Below are 20,871 nucleotides of genomic sequence, written 5' to 3'. Positions count from 1 at the left end.
CAACTCTAATGCTGTAGAGTTAGGTGGACCAGAGATTGATGGCTGACATTCCTGTGCTATGCATCAGATGCCCCTGATCACTGGCCCTGTTGACAGACAGGCAGACATCAAGTTGGTCACACATACTTAACTCATTCAGGTTCACAGATACTGTAAATGGAGTTTTAATTCTTCTCCTAAACTAATAAAAAAACCAAGATTAGGAGAAGAGAAGAGCCTGAAGTAAGGCCTCAAAATGGGTCATTTTGCAAAGGAAAGGTTACCTGCCTCCATGTATGCTGTCTCCCTTTCATAGTCAAATCCATCCTTCCAGTGTCTAGCTAACAGCTAACCATAGGATTGAACCCAACTGCCTTTGATTTCTGAAATAAGTGCTGTCCCCTTAAGGTCTCATAACAGCACAGGAAGGTTTGTAAGACTGTCCCAGCAACAATTTAAAGCAATTCTAGGACACCAAAGATGCAGCAAATTTGGGTAATTGGTAATATAGATCGTTCTGATGGGACAAAATAATGTAGCATTAAAAAAAAACAGAATGGTGTACTCACGATGAATTTATGTGATATGGCACACACAGGCTTCTGGTTCTGAACACTTCATGCTCGGTGGGTTTTGGAGATTGTCGTGACCCTGAACCTAGCTGGAGGCTTTGGGGCCTTGAAAGGACAAGACTTAATATTTCAGGACATCCTTGTACTTGGTGCCCACTGTTTACTGATTTCCTTACAGAGAATGAGCAGCCATCTACTCCTGCTGCCATCTCTTCCCCACATGAACAGAGAGAAGACCCTATACACACAGGTCGCTTGTATCACATGTGAAGGCATAAGTCACAAACAAACTTCCACAGCAGTTTAGAATTGTGATTAATAGAATGATTAGTTCTTGAAAGGGGAAAAACTTAGAGATCACAATCCCTTACAAAAACCCTCTGCAGGATCAGAAAAGGAGCCTAGTAGCCGGAAGGGAAGCTCAAGCAAGAGATCAAGCTGAAGGTAGAAGTTGCTTTTTAAAAGAGAGAGAGACCACAACTCAATGGGCTGGTATCTCAGTGGCTATTCAGGAAACATCACAGAGAAAGGATCTGCTTCATGCATGAGAGTCACCGATGATTTCCCTTTAAGAAAAAAACCCATCAAAACTCCCAATAACATCATCAGCATTCAACAACATGTCTATGATTTCTTTGCCTCACCTTTGATTGTTCATTAAATGATGCTGATAGTTAATCTGTGCACTTAATGCAAATTTCCTTGTAACTGACTAGACAGAATTGACAGTTTATCTTAAACACAGCAGGATGTCACTCTACGATGGAACTTGTTCATCATCACCTGTGTGACAGTGACATAATTAAGACCTTTCCTTTGTCTATAAATCTCATTATGTTCAACATGATATGTTGTCATACAGATTTCTTAGGTTTTTGTCCCATTGGTGGTTTCCTTTGTATGCTTACATAATTTTTGCCAGATCCAATCAGTTTTGCCATGCACTCTCAGCTCCACGTCCTTGTGTTCCCCTTTGTTCCAGTCCAGGCATTTTAGACCTCTTGTAACTGTTGTAAGAGTATCTCATGTTCCACCTAAATGATTTAGGGTTTTATTTAGGCTGGGTTTTATCTTCCATCACTGAGTTCATTGACTTTCCTTGGGCTTAATTCCTGGGACACTGAGCCTAACTCCTGGGGGATTCCTCCAGTTATTTCTCCTTGATGAGACAGTTTACACTCTCACTATTACTGTGGGAGTGTTTCTGTAGCAAATTTTCTTCTCAAGATGAGAAGAAACTTCAATATTACAATCCATTTGTTATTGTGATTTAAATACACATACACAAACACACACAAGTTAATTCACATACACTGATGATATCTCAATTTATGGGGCCATTCTGGGGATGTCAAGATCGATATCTCTTGAGTGGTTCTCAGAAGGCCATAGGGTGACCCTCTCTAGGTACTTAAGCAGGGAGGAGAAGTTGACCGCACTGTGACATGTCCCTAGGAACTATGTGTGCCTTGTCCCATTGTCAGACTGATGACTGACTATCTTGAAAACCACCATGGAACTTTTGTTTGGCAAATGATGGAGATCAAGTCAGGGTCAAAATCAGAAAACTAGATGGAGCTTCCAAGCTCCAGTGGAAGAGCAGATGGATGGAGAAAAAGAGCAAGGATGTCAGGAATATAAGGGCTTGGTCCACACTATGAGACACTGTGCCTGAACTAAGGGGATTTCAACTAATCCAGTGACCTGGGAATGAAATAACATGGGATCGAACTGGAAGCTCTGAATGTGGCTGACAATTGGGGCAGACGGAGAAGCCAAAGATAATGGCACTGTCACTTGTCTGCATATCATACACTGGCTTTTTGTGATCATATTTTTTGTGGATGCATACCTTGCTAAATCAGGATGGATGAAGGGTGGGCTTGGACTTCCCACAGCTCAAAGTACCCTGCCCTCTATTTGGACTGGTGTTTGAGTGGAGAGGTTTATTTGCGGAGCAAGAAGAATGTGGGAGGAGGAAGAGAAGTGGAAAGTTTGATAATTATTATTATGAAGTAATGGAAAAATCAATAGAAAATAACCAATGAGGACATTGGAGTTAGGAAAAAAAAAACATTCATGTGAGTTGTTGACTCAGACCAAAAATTATTATACAGAAAAAAAAAAAAAACACACATAAAAAGGTTGAGTTACTTGGAAAATATGACTCAAGTAATTGGGAAGAAGATTGGGGTTTTTTTTTGGGTCTTCATGGGGCTGTATGAGCAGCATTTTAGGACCTGTATGCTAGATATTTCTGGGGGTTAGTAGGGAAGAAACCTGGCTAGGAGGAGTTTTATGACATAAGTAGGGCCTTGATGATGTCACAAAGCTTTGGTTGGGGGTGGCAACTCTGTTCCACATGAAGCACTAGTCTTCTGTGAAGGTGTGCTTACTATCTTCATGGTGGCTGAGGAGGTCAGTTCATCTCTTGGGCTCCACAACTGTTCAACCGAATTTCCAGAAGTTGGAATCTAGAGAGCCAAGATATTTTCTTTTGGTAAATATGTTTAGGAAGCAACTAGGACCTCTGTAGTCAAAGAAAGGTTTCTTTCAAATCTGCTCTGGGTCCAAAATTTATGTCGTTAACAGCTCCTATATTTGATAGCTGGGGTACGGTTAATGTCAGGTATTCTCCCCACTCTATCTTTGCTAAAAATGTCCAATTCCTCAGTCCACTTAAATGGCAAAGATCCTCTTTGTCCATATGTGTTTTAAAAGATAATTATTTCTAATAGGTGCTGTTGCACAGATTAATGTTTCTTTCTTTTGGCAGTTTGACTCACAGTACTCACTTCTCTAATGAAGATACAGAATATCTTTATGTAATCAACCTGGATCTGGATCAGGAGACACAATAGAGAGAGCCAGTGGACTGGAGTGCCATGACCTTGGGCAGGTGGTTATAGATCAGCCAACTAACCAGTAGCTTGAGTGGTAAGGAGAGGAGTGGCTGTTCTTTGAATTCTTTGCCATCTGTTCAGATATTTCTTTCTCACTTTAGGTATAGGCATAGCTTCCTCTCTCATTGATATAGTAAGTCAGGAAGTAGGTTTCTCAGTAGAGGTCAATTGCATTTTGCAGAAGGAATATGTCTCTGATACACATATACTGAGCTGTAGACAAGAGTTTGATAATTTTCCTATTAATTTCTTAAGAACATATTACATTTAGGTATCCAAATCTATTCAGCCTTGCCTTTTTCACCTGCTCCAAAGTTATTCCTAAAAAGAGCCTTGACCTCACATCCTCACCTTCTTATCCTTGCAGGCACTTATGGTGGAGGAAACCACTTTGTGTCTGATTTAAACTGAAGAGTTCTTCCTATGCAGAGATTGGCAGCTATGAAGCCCAAGCACAGAAACAGAGCCAAGAGACAGTGGAACAGGAGTGCTGTGGCCTATCTCAGAAAGTCTCCCGCCATGATGAAGATGCCTCTTAGTATGAGTTGCATGCCACATCTCCAGAAGAAGAATGGGCCATCGCTCCAGAAGCAAAAACTTAGTAAGCCTTTTGAGGCCCTGGAGAATATTGTTGGCCGCAGAATTTCTCATGGCTGGAAGGAAGCCAATGAACCAGTCACCCATTGGAAAGCCATCATTCTAGATCAACTGCCTACATATCCCTCTCTCTATTTGTTGAAATATGATGGGATTGATTGTGTCTATGGCTTGCAGCTTCATAGTGATGAAAGGATTTTAAACCTGAAGATCCTGCCTAACAATGTGCCATTTCCTCAGGTGACAGACACTCATCTCTCAAACACCATAGTTGGCAGAGCAGTGAAACATACATTCATGGGCACAAATGGCTCTAAGAAAGACTGGAACGGGATGGTCCTAGAAGAGGTGCCAATCATGAAGACCTGGTTTTATATTACCTACATAAAGATCCGGTCTTGTACATTTACCACCTCCTGGATGACTACCTGGAAGGCAACCTCCACATCTGCCAGGCTCTAAGGAAGAGTGGAGTGGCGTGGTCCCAGATGAGGTGCAGACTATAACGATCTGTTTCTACATTGTCAACGAGAATGATCCGGTCCTGTACCTTTACCACCATCATGATGATTCCATTGAATGCAACCTCCACATCACGCCTGAATGTCCTCCAGTAGAGGTGACTTTGGAATTAGGCAGGGATTCCTTGGAGGGCAAAAGAGTGCAGTACAACAAAAAAGATGGAACCCAAGAGATAGGTAAAATTATTTGCCAAGTTCCCAAGAAACCTTCTGTGTATTTCATCAAGTTTGATAATGACTTCCATATCTATGTCTATGATTTGGTGAAGATCTGTTAAATTGAAATTCTCAAATTTTGAGGGGCAGACTTAATTCTCTCTTTGGGAATGTGTTTTTTCAGAGATACCTCAGGTCTTCTATGAATCCTGGTATCATTTCCAATGGATTATTCTTTCTCAAAGAATAAAAATTTGTTAACATGTTGTGTTATTTGGTCCATGATGGATTGTGTTTGGTGGATGGGGCATCACAGAAATACATGCCTCAAAACAAAGCAGGATTTATGGTCTTTTCCCTTGGAGAGTAAAAGACTGGGGAAGCGTGGTGTGGTAAAGGACAAGATGGCTGTCAAGGAAGCAGTGGAGAGGGGACAAAAAGTTGTATGATCTCGGGGCAGTATGAAGCTTGAGGGAAAACCATGTCAAATGGAAAGATGTGACCGATATCAGCGTGAGGTATTGGGACTTAAGAGGATAAAGAGTAGATTAATCAGGAAGGGACACAAATGTATACTCAAAATCAGAGAAAATTAGGTTTCATTTGATGAAAGGTTTAATTCGTACTGGCTGTAAGTCAAAGGATGTTTGATCTCCACTAGAGCATGTTGCTTAGTGAATAGTGTCTCCACGCAGTTGCTCTTCTCCAGTAAGTTGGACATCAAGCTACCTACTTAGTTTTGCCAGAATTCTGTCTGCCACCTACTTTGTCATGCCTGGATTCGGTATGCCTTGAACTCTCATAGGTCTTATCCATGCCATCCAACCCTTGTCAGTTCATTTAAATAATTGCCCTGCCATATCTGGAAAACAGTGTTCCCTTTCATTGATCATGTTCTGTGGTACTTGGGCTATAAAACTCATGAACACACTCACCCACACACAGGATAAACATGTACATATGATGCCCACTAGTGTGTGACATGCACACATATGATGAATGCACCGAACTCCATAATATCAGTAAAGTAGGGAATCCATGATGCTAAGAGGAGTCCGGCAAAGACCCCACACACCCATCAAACCGCCAAATACCAGTATGGTACTGATGTCTGACTCCCATCCTGTAAGGAACCTGCCATCCTGTAACTGGGCTATTTTTGGTTCCTTCATCTTCACAAACTTGGTTAAAATGTTAGAGTTGTCAAACTGGGAGTTAGGGTCCAGCATGTAGATCAGCTGTCCCAGGTCAGGTGATTTGGCTACAATTTGGGTGAGAAATTGTACCAGGGAATTCTGGTACACCCTCTCCTCTTCTTCTCCCTGTCCTCATCATCACTCTTTTGGGTGGTCCTGGAGCACAAAGAAGGTAAAATGGAATAAGCCTCCTCCTTAGTGGAAAACCTTGTCAATCCTTAATTTGACCTGACTCTCTGAGGGAATGCAGCACATTTTTTCCTACTAGGTCTCCTCATTCATTGGTTCACTCATTTTTCCAAGGAATGATTGAATTCATCCATTCTTCCTTGTCTCTCTCTCCTCTTTCTTCCCTTCTTCCATTTCCCCCTTGATTGTAGAAATTTGAGCAGCAGGGCTGCATCCCCATGGGGCCGCCTTATAAGGTTATGCTCCGAAATCACAACACAGAATTATTCATTTCAACACTGCCTGCTCCATTATTTTAGGCCTCTTAACCCATGTCTAATAATGTATGTTGCAGCACGAGGTGCGCTTAGAAGGAAAGATTTAGCATGTCTGACCTGGTGGCTGGCTGTATCGCCATCTGCCTCAGAGTGCAGAGCTACCATTTCTGCCCATGGGAGAGGTGCATGGCATCTCTAAGCTCAATACCTACTCCTCCCTGCATTCTCTTATGTTTATTCCACCCACCTATGTTCTAACCTTTCAGGCCAAACAGTTTCTTTATTCAATTAACCAATGACCTATACTCCATCATTACTCCTATTTCTGTTTAAACAGGAACGGAATCTTTAACTTTAACATAGCAAAATTACATATAACAAAACAGTTATCGAGCAAGAATTACAGTAACAATATTTACATCTATTTTATCTTTTATCATAACAATGGAAAACTATAACTATCTATCTCTTCTTCAACTCCATCAGAGACACCAGAATAATACAGTATTACCTAAGCAAACAAAAAGTAAGCCATTTTCAAACTCTAGAAATGACAGAGACATCTCGCTGCCTGGACAGTCACCCAAAGTTCCTCTGTACCGTTGGTGTTTCCACCCTCACCCTACAGGCCCATAGTTTCCAGCAGACATTTCCATGAAGCAGGAAATTTCAAAGGCAGTCACTATCTGCTTGTCTTGAAGAATGTTTTGCTGACCCTTTCCTGAATCAGGAACACGAAAAGATCATCTCACCTTTAGGCAAGTTCAGTAGTCCTCTCTCTGAGTGTTTTCTGTGTACAGTTTATGCAACAATCCAGGCAAGAGCAGTTTCTTCCCCAAATGGCTATCAAACTCCATGAGGATCCTCTTTGATGCCCATCTTCTTCCTGAAGTAGATATGTGCTGCCAAGAGTAGAGTGTCTCACTGTCATGAAAAACCCTAAGGTACTAAAATATTAAATAGCCTATTTTGTAGTCTAGAGAGATTGAATAATGCCTATCTAACTGAATATATATATATATGTAGCTAGAAAATCTAACTAACATGACTACAAACTTGACTATTATTAATGATTATCCATTAACAACCTATATACATTATATATTTAAATAAACTACACAATCACAATACCTTAATTAAGATCAAAAATGCATATACATATAACAAAATTGACCTAAAATCTCTATCAGTAAAGCAAAATCTATACTAATGCAAATATTCATATCTATATCACATCCCACTTTAAATGTAAAAGAATGTTTATAAGCCATATTTGGGAACGTGGGTGCAGTTTTTTCTCTCCAAAATGCTTCCTGCTGAATGGTGGCATCATTATTGATTTATCTCAGTTGGCAGTTGAGCGAAGCAATATTTTAAAGGTGTTCACAGCAACCTTTAAGTAGGGCATGGTCCATCCTACCATATTAGGATAGAGGCATCCACAGACTATCACCCTCTGTGAAAACAAAATAGAAACTCCTTTCCAAAGCATCATGTCCTTAGATCCAAATTTCAAAGTCAAGGCATTTTCAAAATATCTATGTTGGATTATTTCAGCAGCTTTTATAAAGAAACATCTTTTAGCAGCTATTGCTACTGCCTCAAAATTCAAATGATTCAAAAAGAGCATAATAGCATACAATATCAAAATTCGCTGTGAGTTTTCCATCTTTGTGCGCTTCAATTTAACCTCTATTTTGTTTATTTTTCCTTTTTATTTTTTGCCTTTTGAGACAGGTTCTCTGTATCTTTGACCTGGAATAACTCTGTATACCTGTCTGTCCTTGAAGTCTCAGAGATCTGCCTCTCTCTGCCTTTCAGGCATTGGGATTAAAGATGTATGCTACTACACATTGAACTCACAAAGATCTGTTTGTCTCTGCCTTCAAGGCACTGGGATTAAAGGCATGTGCTACCTCACCTTGAAGGTACAGAGGTCAATCTCCCTCTGCCTCCCATGTGTTGGGTTTACCGGTGTGTACTACCACACCCAACAACTATCTTCCTTTTTTTAACTTTAAGAACTTCAAATTTTAGCCTGCACATATTTTTAACACACTGTAAATCATTTAAAAATTTTCTTTGTCTTGAATCTCTCTTTACTCTATTTCTCTCTCTGTTTTTCTGACCACATGAGTCTTTCATTTACCAAGCAATCTCAGTAGGACTAAAGCCGTGGCTTTGCTGGCCAGATGTAGCCCATTCCTTAGCTTTCTGCCATTCCAACCTTGTGGCTGAGGTACCGAACAGAGCCGCATTCAGTGCCACAAGTCTACAGTGTTTCAAGGTCCTTGCCATCAAAGAGGCTGCAACAGACAACACTCAAGCCCTCTTTCTGTAGCTGGCCCTCCTTCCTCAAACAGTCAGAGTTTGCCCAGGCAGGATGGCCCAGAAAGCCGGCATTTTAAAACAACACAGTTTTTTTTCCTGCTACTGCTGAAAACATACAAGCATTCAGTTGGCTTTTATCAACACCATTTAAATGTTTTGTGGCAGGACCTCTTAAGGGCTGCAGGGTTTTGCAGCTGAAGCTGAGTCAGCAAGCCTCTTTTAGATGAGAGCCCTTGCTTTCTTCTAGCAAGCAGAGCAGACCGGGAAATCGCTGCTACCAAGAAAACATGCTTTACTCTTTCCCAAGCTTTCTCAGGCTTTCAGTGGATTCAGTTGTCCACAAGGCTGCAAGCCATTCCGTAGTTATTTGAGAAGCGAGACTGTGTCCCCAGCACCACGGCCGAATGAAGGTTATGCCTGAAATAAATACACAAAATCTGTATTCTTTTAAACACTGCTGGCCCATTAGTATTCAGCTTTTTAACCCATTTCTAATAATCAGTGTAGTATAACGAGGTGCACTTACCAGGAAAAATTCAGCATGTCTGACATGGTGGCTGGCTGCATCGACATCTGCCTCAGAGAGCAGAGCTATGGCATCTGCCGGGGAGAGGGGAGCATGGCTTCTCTGAGCTCACTCCCTCTTCCTCCCGGCATTCTATTTTGTTTACTCCACCTACCTATGTTCTAACCTATCAGCTGAAGCGGATTCTTTCTTTAATTAATCAATAAACTTCTTCTGTCACTTTATCCTTTCAACAGCTTGCCCATATAAATCTCCCATGTGTCTTCTGTTGTATAATCTTTCATTTGTAAAGAACTTGCACTCTCAGGAGAGGATTTTTCTGACATCTCTGTGGATGGAGATCATATGAGGAAGGTCAGATGAGCAACCATGACAACTCTAATGCTGTAGAGTTAGGTGGACCAGAGATTGATGGCTGACATTCCTGTGCTATGCATCAGATGCCCCTGAACTCTGGCCCTGTTGACAGACAGGCAGACATCAAGTTGGTCACACATACTTAACTCATTCAGGTTCACAGATACTGTAAATGGAGTTTTAATTCTTCTCCTAAACTAATAAAAAAACCAAGATTAGGAGAAGAAAAGAGCCTGAGTAAGGCCTCAAAATGGGTCATTTTGCAAAGGAAAGGTTACCTGCCTCCATGTATGCTGTCTCCCTTTCATAGTCAAATCCATCCTTCCAGTGTCTAGCTAACAGCTAACCATAGGATTGAACCCAACTGCCTTTGATTTCTGAAATAAGTGCTGTCCCCTTAAGGTCTCATAACAGCACAGGAAGGTTTGTAAGACTGTCCCAGCAACAATTTAAAGCAATTCTAGGACACCAAAGATGCAGCAAATTTGGGTAATTGGTAATATAGATCGTTCTGATGGGACAAAATAATTTAGAATTAAAAAAAAAAAACAGATTGGTGTACTCACGATGAATTTATGTGATATGGCACACACAGGCTCTGGTTGTGAATACTTCATGCTCGGTGGGTTTTGGAGATTGTCGTGACCCTGAACCTAGCTGGAGGCTTTGGGGCCTTGAAAGGACAAGACTTAATATTTCAGGACATCCTTGTACTTGGTGCCCACTGTTTACTGATTTCCTTACAGAGAATGAGCAGCCATCTACTCCTGCTGCCATGCCTTCCTCACATGAACAGAGATAAGACCCTATACACACAGGTCGCTTGTATCACATGTGAAGGCATAAATCACAAACAAACTCCCACAGCAGTTTAGAATTGTGTTTAATAGAATGATTAGTTCTTGAAAGGGGAAAAACTTAGAGATCACAATCCCTTACAAAAGCCCTCTGCAGGATCAGAAAAGGAGCCTAGTAGCCGGAAGGGAAGCTCAAGCAAGAGATCAAGCTGAAGGTAGAAGTTGCTTTTTAAAAGAGAGAGAGACCACAACTCAATGGGCTGGTATCTCAGTGGCTATTCAGGAAACATCACAGAGAAAGGATCTGCTTCATGCATGAGAGTCACCGATGATTTCCCTTTAAGAAAAAAACCCATCAAAACTCCCAATAACATCATCAGCATTCAACAACATGTCTATGATTTCTTTGCCTTGCCTTTGATTGTGCAGTAAATGATGCTGATAGTTAATCTGTGCAATTAATGCAAATTTCCTTGTAACTGACTAGACAGAATTGACAGGTTATCTTAAACACAGCAGGGAGTCACTCTACGATGGAACTGGTTCATCATCACCTGTGTGACAGTGACATAATTAAGATCTTTCCTTTGTCTATAAATCTCATTATGTTCAACATGATATGTTGTCATACAGATTTCTTAGGGTTTTGTCCCACTGGTGGTTTCCTTGGTATGCTTACATAATTTTTGCCAGATCCAATCAGTTTTGCCATGCACTCTCAGCTCCACGTCATTGTGTTCCACTTATGTTCCAGTCCAGGCATTTTAGACCTCTTGTAACTGTTGTAAGAGTATCTCCTGTTCCACCTAAATGATTTAGGGTTTTATTTAGGCTGGGTTTTATCTTCCATCACTGAGTTCATTGACTTTCCTTGGGCGTAATTCCTGGGACACTGAGCCTAACTCCTGGAGGATTCCTCCAGTTATTTCTCCTTTCTTAGATAGTTTATACTCTCACTATTACTGTGAGAGTGTTTCTGTAGCAAATATTCTTCTCAAGATGAGAAGAAACTTCAATATTACAATCCATTTGTTATTGTGATTTAAATACACACACACAAACACACACAAGTTAATGCACATACACTGATGATATCTCAATTTATGGGGCCATTCTGGGGATGTCAAGATCGATATCTCTCGAGTGGTTCCAGAAGGCCATAGGGTGACCCTCTCTAGGTACTTAAGCAGGGAGGAGAAGTTGACCGCACTGTGACATGTCCCTAGGAACTATGTGTGCCTTGTCCCATAGTCAGACTGATGACTGACTATCTTGAAAACCACCATGGAACTTTTGTTTGGCAAATGATGGAGATCAAGTCAGGGTCAAAATCAGAAAACTAGATGGAGCTTCCAAGCTCCAGTGGAAGAGCAGATGGATGGAGAAAAAGAGCAAGGATGTCAGGAATATAAGGGCTTGGTCCACACTATGAGACACTGTGCCTGAACTAAGGGGATTTCAACTAATCCAGTGACCTGGGAATGAAAGAACATGGGATCAAACTGGAAGCTCTGAATGTGGCTGACAATTGGGGCAGACGGAGAAGCTAAAGATAATGGCACTTGCAATTGTCTGCATATCATACACTGGCTTTTTGTGATCATATTTTTTGTGGATGCATACCTTGCTAAATCTGGATGGATGAAGGGTGGGCTTGGACTTCCCACAGCTCAAAGTACCCTGCCCTCTATTTGGACTGGTGTTTGAGTGGAGAGGTTTATTTGCGGAGCAAGAAGAATGTGGGAGGAGGAAGAGAAGTGGAAAGTTTGATAATTATTATTATGAAGTAATGGAAAAATCAATAGAAAATAACCACTGAGGACATTGGAGCTAGGAAAAAAAAAAACATTCATGTTAGTTGTTGACTCAGACCAAAAATTATTATACAGAAGAAAAAAAAAACACACATAAAAAGGTTAAGTTACTTGGAAAATATAACTCAAGTAATTGGGAAGAAGATTGGGGTTTTTATTTTGGGTCTTCATGGGGCTGTATGAGCAGCATTTTAGGACCTCTATGCTGGATATTTCTGGGGGTTAGTAGGGAAGAAACCTGGCTAGAAGGAGTTTTATGACATAAGTAGAGCCTTGATGATGTCACAAAGCTTTGGTTGGGGTGGCAACTCTGTTCCACATGAAGCACTAGTCTTCTGTGAAGGTGGGCTTACTATCTTCACGGTGGCTGAGGAGATCAGTTCAGCTCTTGGGCTCCACAACTGTTCAACCGAATTTCCAGAAGTTGGAATCTAGAGAGCCAAGATATTTTCTTTTGATAAATATGTTTAGGAAGCAACTAGGACCTCTGTAGTCAAAGAAAGGTTTCTTTCAAATCTGCTCTGGGTCCAAAATTTATGTCGTTAACAGCTCCTATATTTGATAGCCGAGGGACGGTTAATGTCAGGTATTCTCCCCACTCTATCTTTGCTAAAAATGTCCAATTCCTCAGTCCACTTAAATGGCAAAGATCCTCTTTGTCCATATGTGTTTTAAAAGATAATTATTTCTAATAGGTGCTGTTGCACAGATTAATGTTTCTTTCTTTTGGCAGTTTGACTCACAGTACTCACTTCTCTAATGAAGATACAGAATATCTTTATGTAATCAACCTGGATCTGGATCAGGAGACACAATAGTGAGAGCCAGTGGACTGGAGTGCCATGACCTTGGGCAGGTGGTTATAGATCAGCCAACTAACCAGTAGATTGAGTGGTAAGGAGAGGAGTGGCTGTTCTTTGAATTCTTTGCCATCTGTTCAGATATTTCTTTCTCACTTTAGGTATAGACATAGCTTCCTCTCTCATTGATATATTAAGTCAGGAAGTAGGTTTCTCAGTAGAGGTCAATTGCATTTTGCAGCAGGAATATGTCTCTGATACACAAATACTGAGCTGTAGACAAGAGTTTGATAATTTTCCTATTAATTTCTTAAGAACATATTCCATTTAGGTATCCAAATCTATTCAGCCCTGCCTTTTTCACTTTGCTCCAAAGTTATTCCTAAAAAGAGCATTGACCTCACATCCTCACCTTCTTATCCTTGCAGGCACTTATGGTGGAGGAATCCACTTTGTGTCTGATTTAAACTGAAGAGTTCTTCCTATGCAGAGATTGGCAGCTATGAAGCCCAAGCACAGAAACAGAGCCAAGAGACAGTGGAACAGGAGTGCTGTGGCCTATCTCAGAAAGTCTCCCGCCATGATGAAGATGCCTCTTAGTATGAGTTGCATGCCACATCTCCAGAAGAAGAATGGGCCATCGCTCCAGAAGCAAAAACTTAGTAAGCCTTTTGAGGCCCTGGAGAATATTGTTGGCCGCAGAATTTCTCATGGCTGGAAGGAAGCCAATGAACCAGTCACCCATTGGAAAGCCATCATTCTAGATCAACTGCCTACATATCCCTCTCTCTATTTGTTGAAATATGATGGGATTGATTGTGTCTATGGCTTGCAGCTTCATAGTGATGAAAGGATTTTAAACCTGAAGATCCTGCCTAACAATGTGCCATTTCCTCAGGTGACAGACACTCATCTCTCAAACACCATAGTTGGCAGAGCAGTGAAACATACATTCATGGGCACAAATGGCTCTAAGAAAGACTGGAACGGGATGGTCCTAGAAGAGGTGCCAATCATGAAGACCTGGTTTTATATTACCTACAAGAAAGATCCGGTCTTGTACATTTACCACCTCCTGGATGACTACCTGGAAGGCAACCTCCACATCATGCCAGGTTCTAAGGAAGAGTGGAGTGGCGTGGTCCCAGATGAGGTGCAGGCCATAACGACCTGTTTCTACATTGTCAACGAGAATGATCCGGTCCTGTACCTTTACCACCATCATGATGATTCCATTGAAGGCAACCTCCACATCACGCCTGAATGTCCTCCAGTAGAGGTGACTTTGGAATTAGGCAGGGATTCCTTGGAGGGCAAAAGAGTGCAGTACAACAAAAAAGATGGAACCCAAGAGATAGGTAAAATTATTTGCCAAGTTCCCAAGAAACCTTCTGTGTATTTCATCAAGTTTGATAATGACTTCCATATCTATGTCTATGATTTGGTGAAGATCTGTTAAAGTGAAATTCTCAAATTTTGAGGGGCAGACTTAATTCTCTCTTTGGGAACGTGTTTTTTTCAGAGATACCTCAGGTCTTCTATGAATCCTGGTATCTTTTCCAATGGATTATTCTTTCTCAAAGAATAAAAATTTGTTAACATGTTGTGTTATTTGGTCAATGATGGATTGTGTTTGGTGGATGGGGCATCACAGAAATACATGCCTCAAAACAAAGCAGGATTTATGGTCTTTTCCCCTTGGAGAGTAAAGGACTGGGGATGCGTGGTGTGGTAAAGGACTAGATGGCTGTCAAGGAAGCAGTGGAGAGGGGACAAAAAGTTGTATGATCTCGGGGCGGTACAAAGCTTGAGGGAAAACCATGTCAAATGGAAAGATGTGACCGATATCAGCGTGAGGTATTGGGACTTAAGAGGATAAAGAGTAGATTAATCAGGAAGGGACACAAATGTATACTCAAAATCAGAGAAAATTAGGTTTCATTTGATGAATGGTTTAATTCGTACTGGCTGTAAGTCAAAGGATGTTTGATCTCCACTAGAGCATGTTGCTTAGTGAAAAGTGTCTCCGCTCAGTTGCTCTTCTCCAGCAAGTTGGACATCAAGCTACCTACTTAGTTTTGCCAGAATTCTGTCTGCCACCTACTTTGTCATGCCTGGATTCGGTATGCCTTGAACTCTCATAGGTCTTATCCATGCCATCCAACCCTTGTCAGTTCATTTAAATAATTGCCCTGCCATATCTGGAAAACAGTGTTCCCTTTCATTGATCATGTTCTGTAGTACTTGGGCTATAAAACTCATGAACACACTCACCCTCCCACAGGATAAACATGTACATATGATGCCCACTAGTGTGTGACATGCACACATATGATGAATGCACCGAACTCCATAATATCAGTAAAGTAGGGAATCCATGATGCTAGGTGGAGTCTGGCAAAGAACCCACACACCCATCAAACCGCCAAATCCCAGTATGGTACTGATGTCTGACTCCCATCCTGGAAGGAACCTGCCATCCTGTAACTGGGCTATTTTTGGTTCCTTCATCTTCACAAACTTGGTTAAAATGTTAGAGTTGTCAAACTGGGAGTTAGGGTCTAGCATGTAGATCAGCTGTCCCAGGTCAGGTGATTTGGCTACAATTTGGGTGAGAAATTGTACCAGGGAATTCTGGTACACCCTCTCCTCTTCTTCTCCCTGTCCTCATCATCACTCTTTTGGGTGGTCCTGGAGCACAAAGAAGGTAAAATGGAATAAGCCTCCTCCTTAGTGGAAAACCTTGTCAATCCTTAATTTGACCTGACTCTCTGAGGGAATGCAGCACATTTTTTCCTACTAGGTCTCCTCATTCATTGGTTCACTCATTTTTCCAAGGAATGATTGAATTCATCCATTCTTCCTTGTCTCTCTCTCCTCTTTCTTCCCTTCTTCCATTTCCCCCTTGATTGTAGAAATTTGAGCAGCAGGGCTGCATCCCCATGGGGCCGCCTTGTAAGGTTATGCTCCGAAATAACAACACAAAACTATTCATTTCAACACTGCCTGCCCCATTATTTTCAGCCTCTTAACCCATGTCTAATAATGTATGTTGCAGCACGAGTTGCACTTAGAAGGAAAGATTTAGCATGTCTGACCTGGTGGCTGGCTGTATCACCATCTGCCTCAGAGTGCAGAGCTACCATTTCTGCCCATGGGAGAGGTGCATGGCAGCTCTAAGCTCAATTCCTATTCCTCCCAGCATTCTCTTATGTTTATTCCACCCACCTATGTTCTAACCTTTCAGGCCAAACAGTTTCTTTATTTAAATAACCAATGACCTATACTCCATCATTACTCCTATTTCTGTTTAAACAAGAACGGAATCTTTAACTTTAACATAGCAAAATTACATATAACAAAACTGTTATCAAGCAAGAATTACAGTTACAATATTTATATCTATTTTATCTTTTATCATAACAATGGAAAACTATAACTGTCTATCTATTCTTCAACTCCATCAGAGACTCCAGCATAATACAGTGTTACCTAAGCAAACAAAAAGTAAGCCATTTTCAAACTCTAGAAATGACAGAGACATCTCGCTGCCTGGACAGTCACCCAAAGTTCCTCTGTACCGTTGGTGTTTCCATCCTCAGCCTACAGGCCCATAGTTTCCAGCAGACATTTCCATGAAGCAGGAAATTTCAAAGGCAGTCACTATCTGCTTGTCTTGAAGAATGTTTTGCTGACCCTTTCCTGAATCAGGAACACGAAAAGATCATCTCACCTTTAGACAAGTTCAGTAGTCCTTTCTCTGAGTGTTTTCTGTGTACAGTTTATGCAACAATCCAGGCAAGAGCAGTTTCTTCCCCAAATGGCTATCAAACTCCATAAGGAACCTCTTTGATGCCCATCTTCTTCCTGAAGTAGATATGTGCTGCCAAGAGTAGAGTGTCTCACTGTCATGAAAAACCCTAAGGTACTAAAACATTAAATACCCTATTTTGTAGTCTAGAGAGATATGAATAATGCCTATCTAACTGAAATATATATATCTATGTAGCTAGAAAATCTAACTAACATGACTACAAACTTGACTATTACTAATAATTATCCATTAATAACCTATATACATTATATTTTTAAATGAACTACACAATCACAATACCTTAATTATGATCAAAAGTGCATATACATATAACACAATTGACCTAAAATCTCTATCAGTAAAGCAAAATCTATACTAATGCAAATATTCATATCTATATCACATCCGTCTTTACATGTAAAAGAACGTTTATAAGCCATATTTGGGAACGTGGGTGCAGTTTTTTCTCTCCAAAATGCTTCCTGCTGAATGGTGGCATCATTATTGATTTATCTCAGTTGGCAGTTGAGCGAAGCAATTTTTTAAAGGTGTTCACAGCAACCTTTAAGTAGGGCGTGGTCCATCCTACCATATTAGGATAGAGGCATCCACAGACTATCACCCTCTGTGAAAACAAAATAGAAACTCCTTTCCAAAGCATCATGTCCTTAGATCCAAATTTCAAAGTCAAGGCATTTTCAAAATATCTATGTTGGATTATTTCAGCAGCTTTTATAAAGAAACATCTTTTAGCAGCTATTGCTACTGCCTCAAAATTCAAATGATTCAAAAAGAGCATAATAGCATACAATACCAAAATTCGCTGTGAATTTTCCATCTTTGTGCGATTCAATTTAACCTCTATTTTGTTTATTTTTCCTTTTTATTTTTTGCCTTTTGAGACAGGTTCTCTGTATCTTTGACCTGGAATAACTCTGTATACCTGTCTGTCCTTGAAGTCTCAGAGATCTGCCTCTCTCTGCCTTTCAGGCATTGGGATTAAAGGTGTATGCTACTACACATTGAACTCACAAAGATCTGTTTGTCTCTGCCTTCAAGGCACTGGGATTAAAGGCGTGTGCTACCTCACCCTGAAGGTACAGAGGTCAATCTCCCTCTGCCTCCCATGTGTTGGGTTTACAGGTTTGTACTACCACACCCAACAACCCTCTTCCTTTTTTTTAACTTTAAGAACTTCAAATTTTAGCCTGCACATATTTTTAACACACTGTAAATCATTTAAAAATTTTCTTTGTCTTTGAATCTCTCTTTACTCTATTTCTCTCTCTGTTTTTCTGACCACATGAGTCTTTCATTTACCAAGCAATCTCAGTAGGACTAAAGCCGTGGCTTTGCTGGCCAGATGTAGCCCATTCCTTAGCTTTCTGCCATTCCAACCTTGTGGCTGAGGTACCGAACAGAGCCGCATTCATTGCCACAAGTCTACAGTGTTTCAGGTTCTTTGCCATCAAAGAGGCTGCAACAGACAACACTCAAGCCCTCTTTCTGTAGCTGGCCCTCCTTCATCAAACAGTCAGAGTTTGCCCAGGCAGGATGGCCCAGAAAGCCGGCATTTTAAAACAACACAGTCTTTTTCCCTGCTACTCCAGAAAACATACAAGCATTCAGTTGGCTTTTATCAACACCATTTAAATGTTTTGTGGCAGGACCTCTTAAGGGCTGCAGGGTTTTGCAGCTGAAGCTGAGTCAGCAAGCCTCTTTTAGATGAGAGCCCTTGCTTTCTTCTAGCAAGCAGAGCAGACCGAGAAATCGCTGCTACCAAGAAAACATGCTTTACACTTTCCCAAGCCATCTCAGGCTTTCAGTGGATTCAGTTGTCCACAAGGCTGCAAGCCATTCTGTAGTTATTTGAGCAGCGAGGCTGTGTCCCCAGCACCACGGCCGCATGAAGGTTATGCCTGAAATAAATACACAAAAACTGTATTCTTTTAAACACTGCTGGCCAATTAGATTCAGAATTTTAACCCATTTCTAATAATCAGTGTAGTATAACGAGGTGCACTTACCAGGAATAATTCAGCATGTCTGACATGGTGGCTGGCGGCATCGACATCTGCCTCAGAGAGCAGAGCTATGGCATCTGCCGGGGAGAGGGAAGCATGGCTTCTCTGAGCTCACTACCTCTTCCTCCCGGCATTCTATTTTGTTTACTCCACCTACCTATGTTCTAACCTATCAGCTGAAGCGGATTCTTTCTTTAATTAATCAATAAACTTCTTCTGTCACTTTATCCTTTCAACAGCTTGCCCATAGAAATCTCCCATGTGTCTTCTGTTGTATAATCTTTCATTTGTAAAGAACTTGCACTCTCAGGGGAGGATTTTTCTGACATCTCTGTGGATGGAGATCATATGAGGAAGATCAGATGAGCAACCATGACAACTCTAATGCTGTAGAGTTAGGTGGACCAGAGATTGATGGCTGACATTCCTGTGCTATGCATCAGATGCCCCTGAACTCTGGCCCTGTTGACAGACAGGCAGACATCAAGTTGGTCACACATACTTAACTCATTCAGGTTCACAGATACTGTAAATGGAGTTTTAATTCTTCTCCTAAACTAATAAAAAAACCAAGATTAGGAGAAGAGAAGAGCCTGAAGTAAGGCCTCAAAATGGGTCATTTTGCAAAGGAAAGGTTACCTGCCTCCATGTATGCTGTCTCCCTTTCTTAGTCAAATCCATCCTTCCAGTGTCTAGCTCACAGCTACCCATAGGATTGAACCCAACTGCCTTTGATTTCTGAAATAAGTGCTGTCCCCTTAAGGTCTCATAACAGCACAGGAAGGTTTGTAAGACTGTCCCAGCAACAATTTAAAGCAATTCTAGGACACCAAAGATGCAGCAAATGTGGTTAATTGGTAATATAGATCGTTCTGATGGGACAAAATAATTTAGAATTAAAAAAAAAACAGATTGGTGTACTCACGATGAATTTATGTGATATGGCACACACAGGCTTCTGGTTCTGAATACTTCATGCTCGGTGGGTTTTGGAGATTGTCGTGAGCCTGAACCTAGCTGGAGGCTTTGGGGCCTTGAAAGGACAAGACTTAATATTTCAGGACATCCTTGTACTTGGTGCCCACTGTTTACTGATTTCCTTACAGAGAATGAGCAGCCATCTACTCCTGCTGCCATGCCTTACTCACATGAACAGAGATAAGACCCTATACACACAGGTCGCTTGTATCACATGTGAAGGCATAAATCACAAACAAACTCCCACAGCAGTTTAGAATTGTGATTAATAGAATGATTAGTTCTTGAAAGGGGAAAAACTTAGAGATCACAATCCCTTACAAAAGCCCTCTGCAGGATCAGAAAAGGAGCCTAGTAGCCGGAAGGGAAGCTCAAGCAAGAGATCAAGCTGAAGGTAGAAGTTGCTTTTTAAAAGAGAGAGAGACCACAACTCAATGGGCTGGTATCTCAGTGGCTATTCAGGAAACATCACAGAGAAAGGATCTGCTTCATGCATGAGAGTCACCGATGATTTCCCTTTAAGAAAAAAAACCATCAAAACTCCCAATAACATCATCAGCATTCAACAACATGTCTATGATTGCTTTGCCTTGCCTTTGATTGTGCAGTAAATGATGCTGATAGTTAATCTGTGCAATTAATGCAAATTTCCTTGTAACTGACTAGACAGAATTGACAGGTTATCTTAAACACAGCAGGGAGTCACTCTACGATGGAACTGGTTCATCATCACCTGTGTGACAGTGACATAATTAAGATCTTTCCTTTGTCTATAAATCTCATTATGTTCAACATGATATGTTGTCATACAGATTTCTTAGGGTTTTGTCCCACTGGTGGTTTCCTTGGTATGCTTACATATTTTTTGCCAGATCCAATCAGTTTTGCCATGCACTCTCAGCTCCACGTCATTGTGTTCCCCTTATGTTCCAGTCCAGGCATTTTAGACCTCTTGTAACTGTTGTAAGAGTATCTCATGTTCCACCTAAATGATTTAGGGTTTTATTTAGGCTGGGTTTTATCTTCCATCACTGAGTTCATTGACTTTCCTTGGGCGTAA

This window comes from Microtus pennsylvanicus, chromosome Y, assembly GCF_037038515.1.
Source record: "Microtus pennsylvanicus isolate mMicPen1 chromosome Y, mMicPen1.hap1, whole genome shotgun sequence".
In the NCBI taxonomy this organism is placed as follows: Eukaryota; Metazoa; Chordata; class Mammalia; order Rodentia; family Cricetidae; genus Microtus; species Microtus pennsylvanicus.
This window is presented reverse-complemented; position numbering follows the sequence as displayed.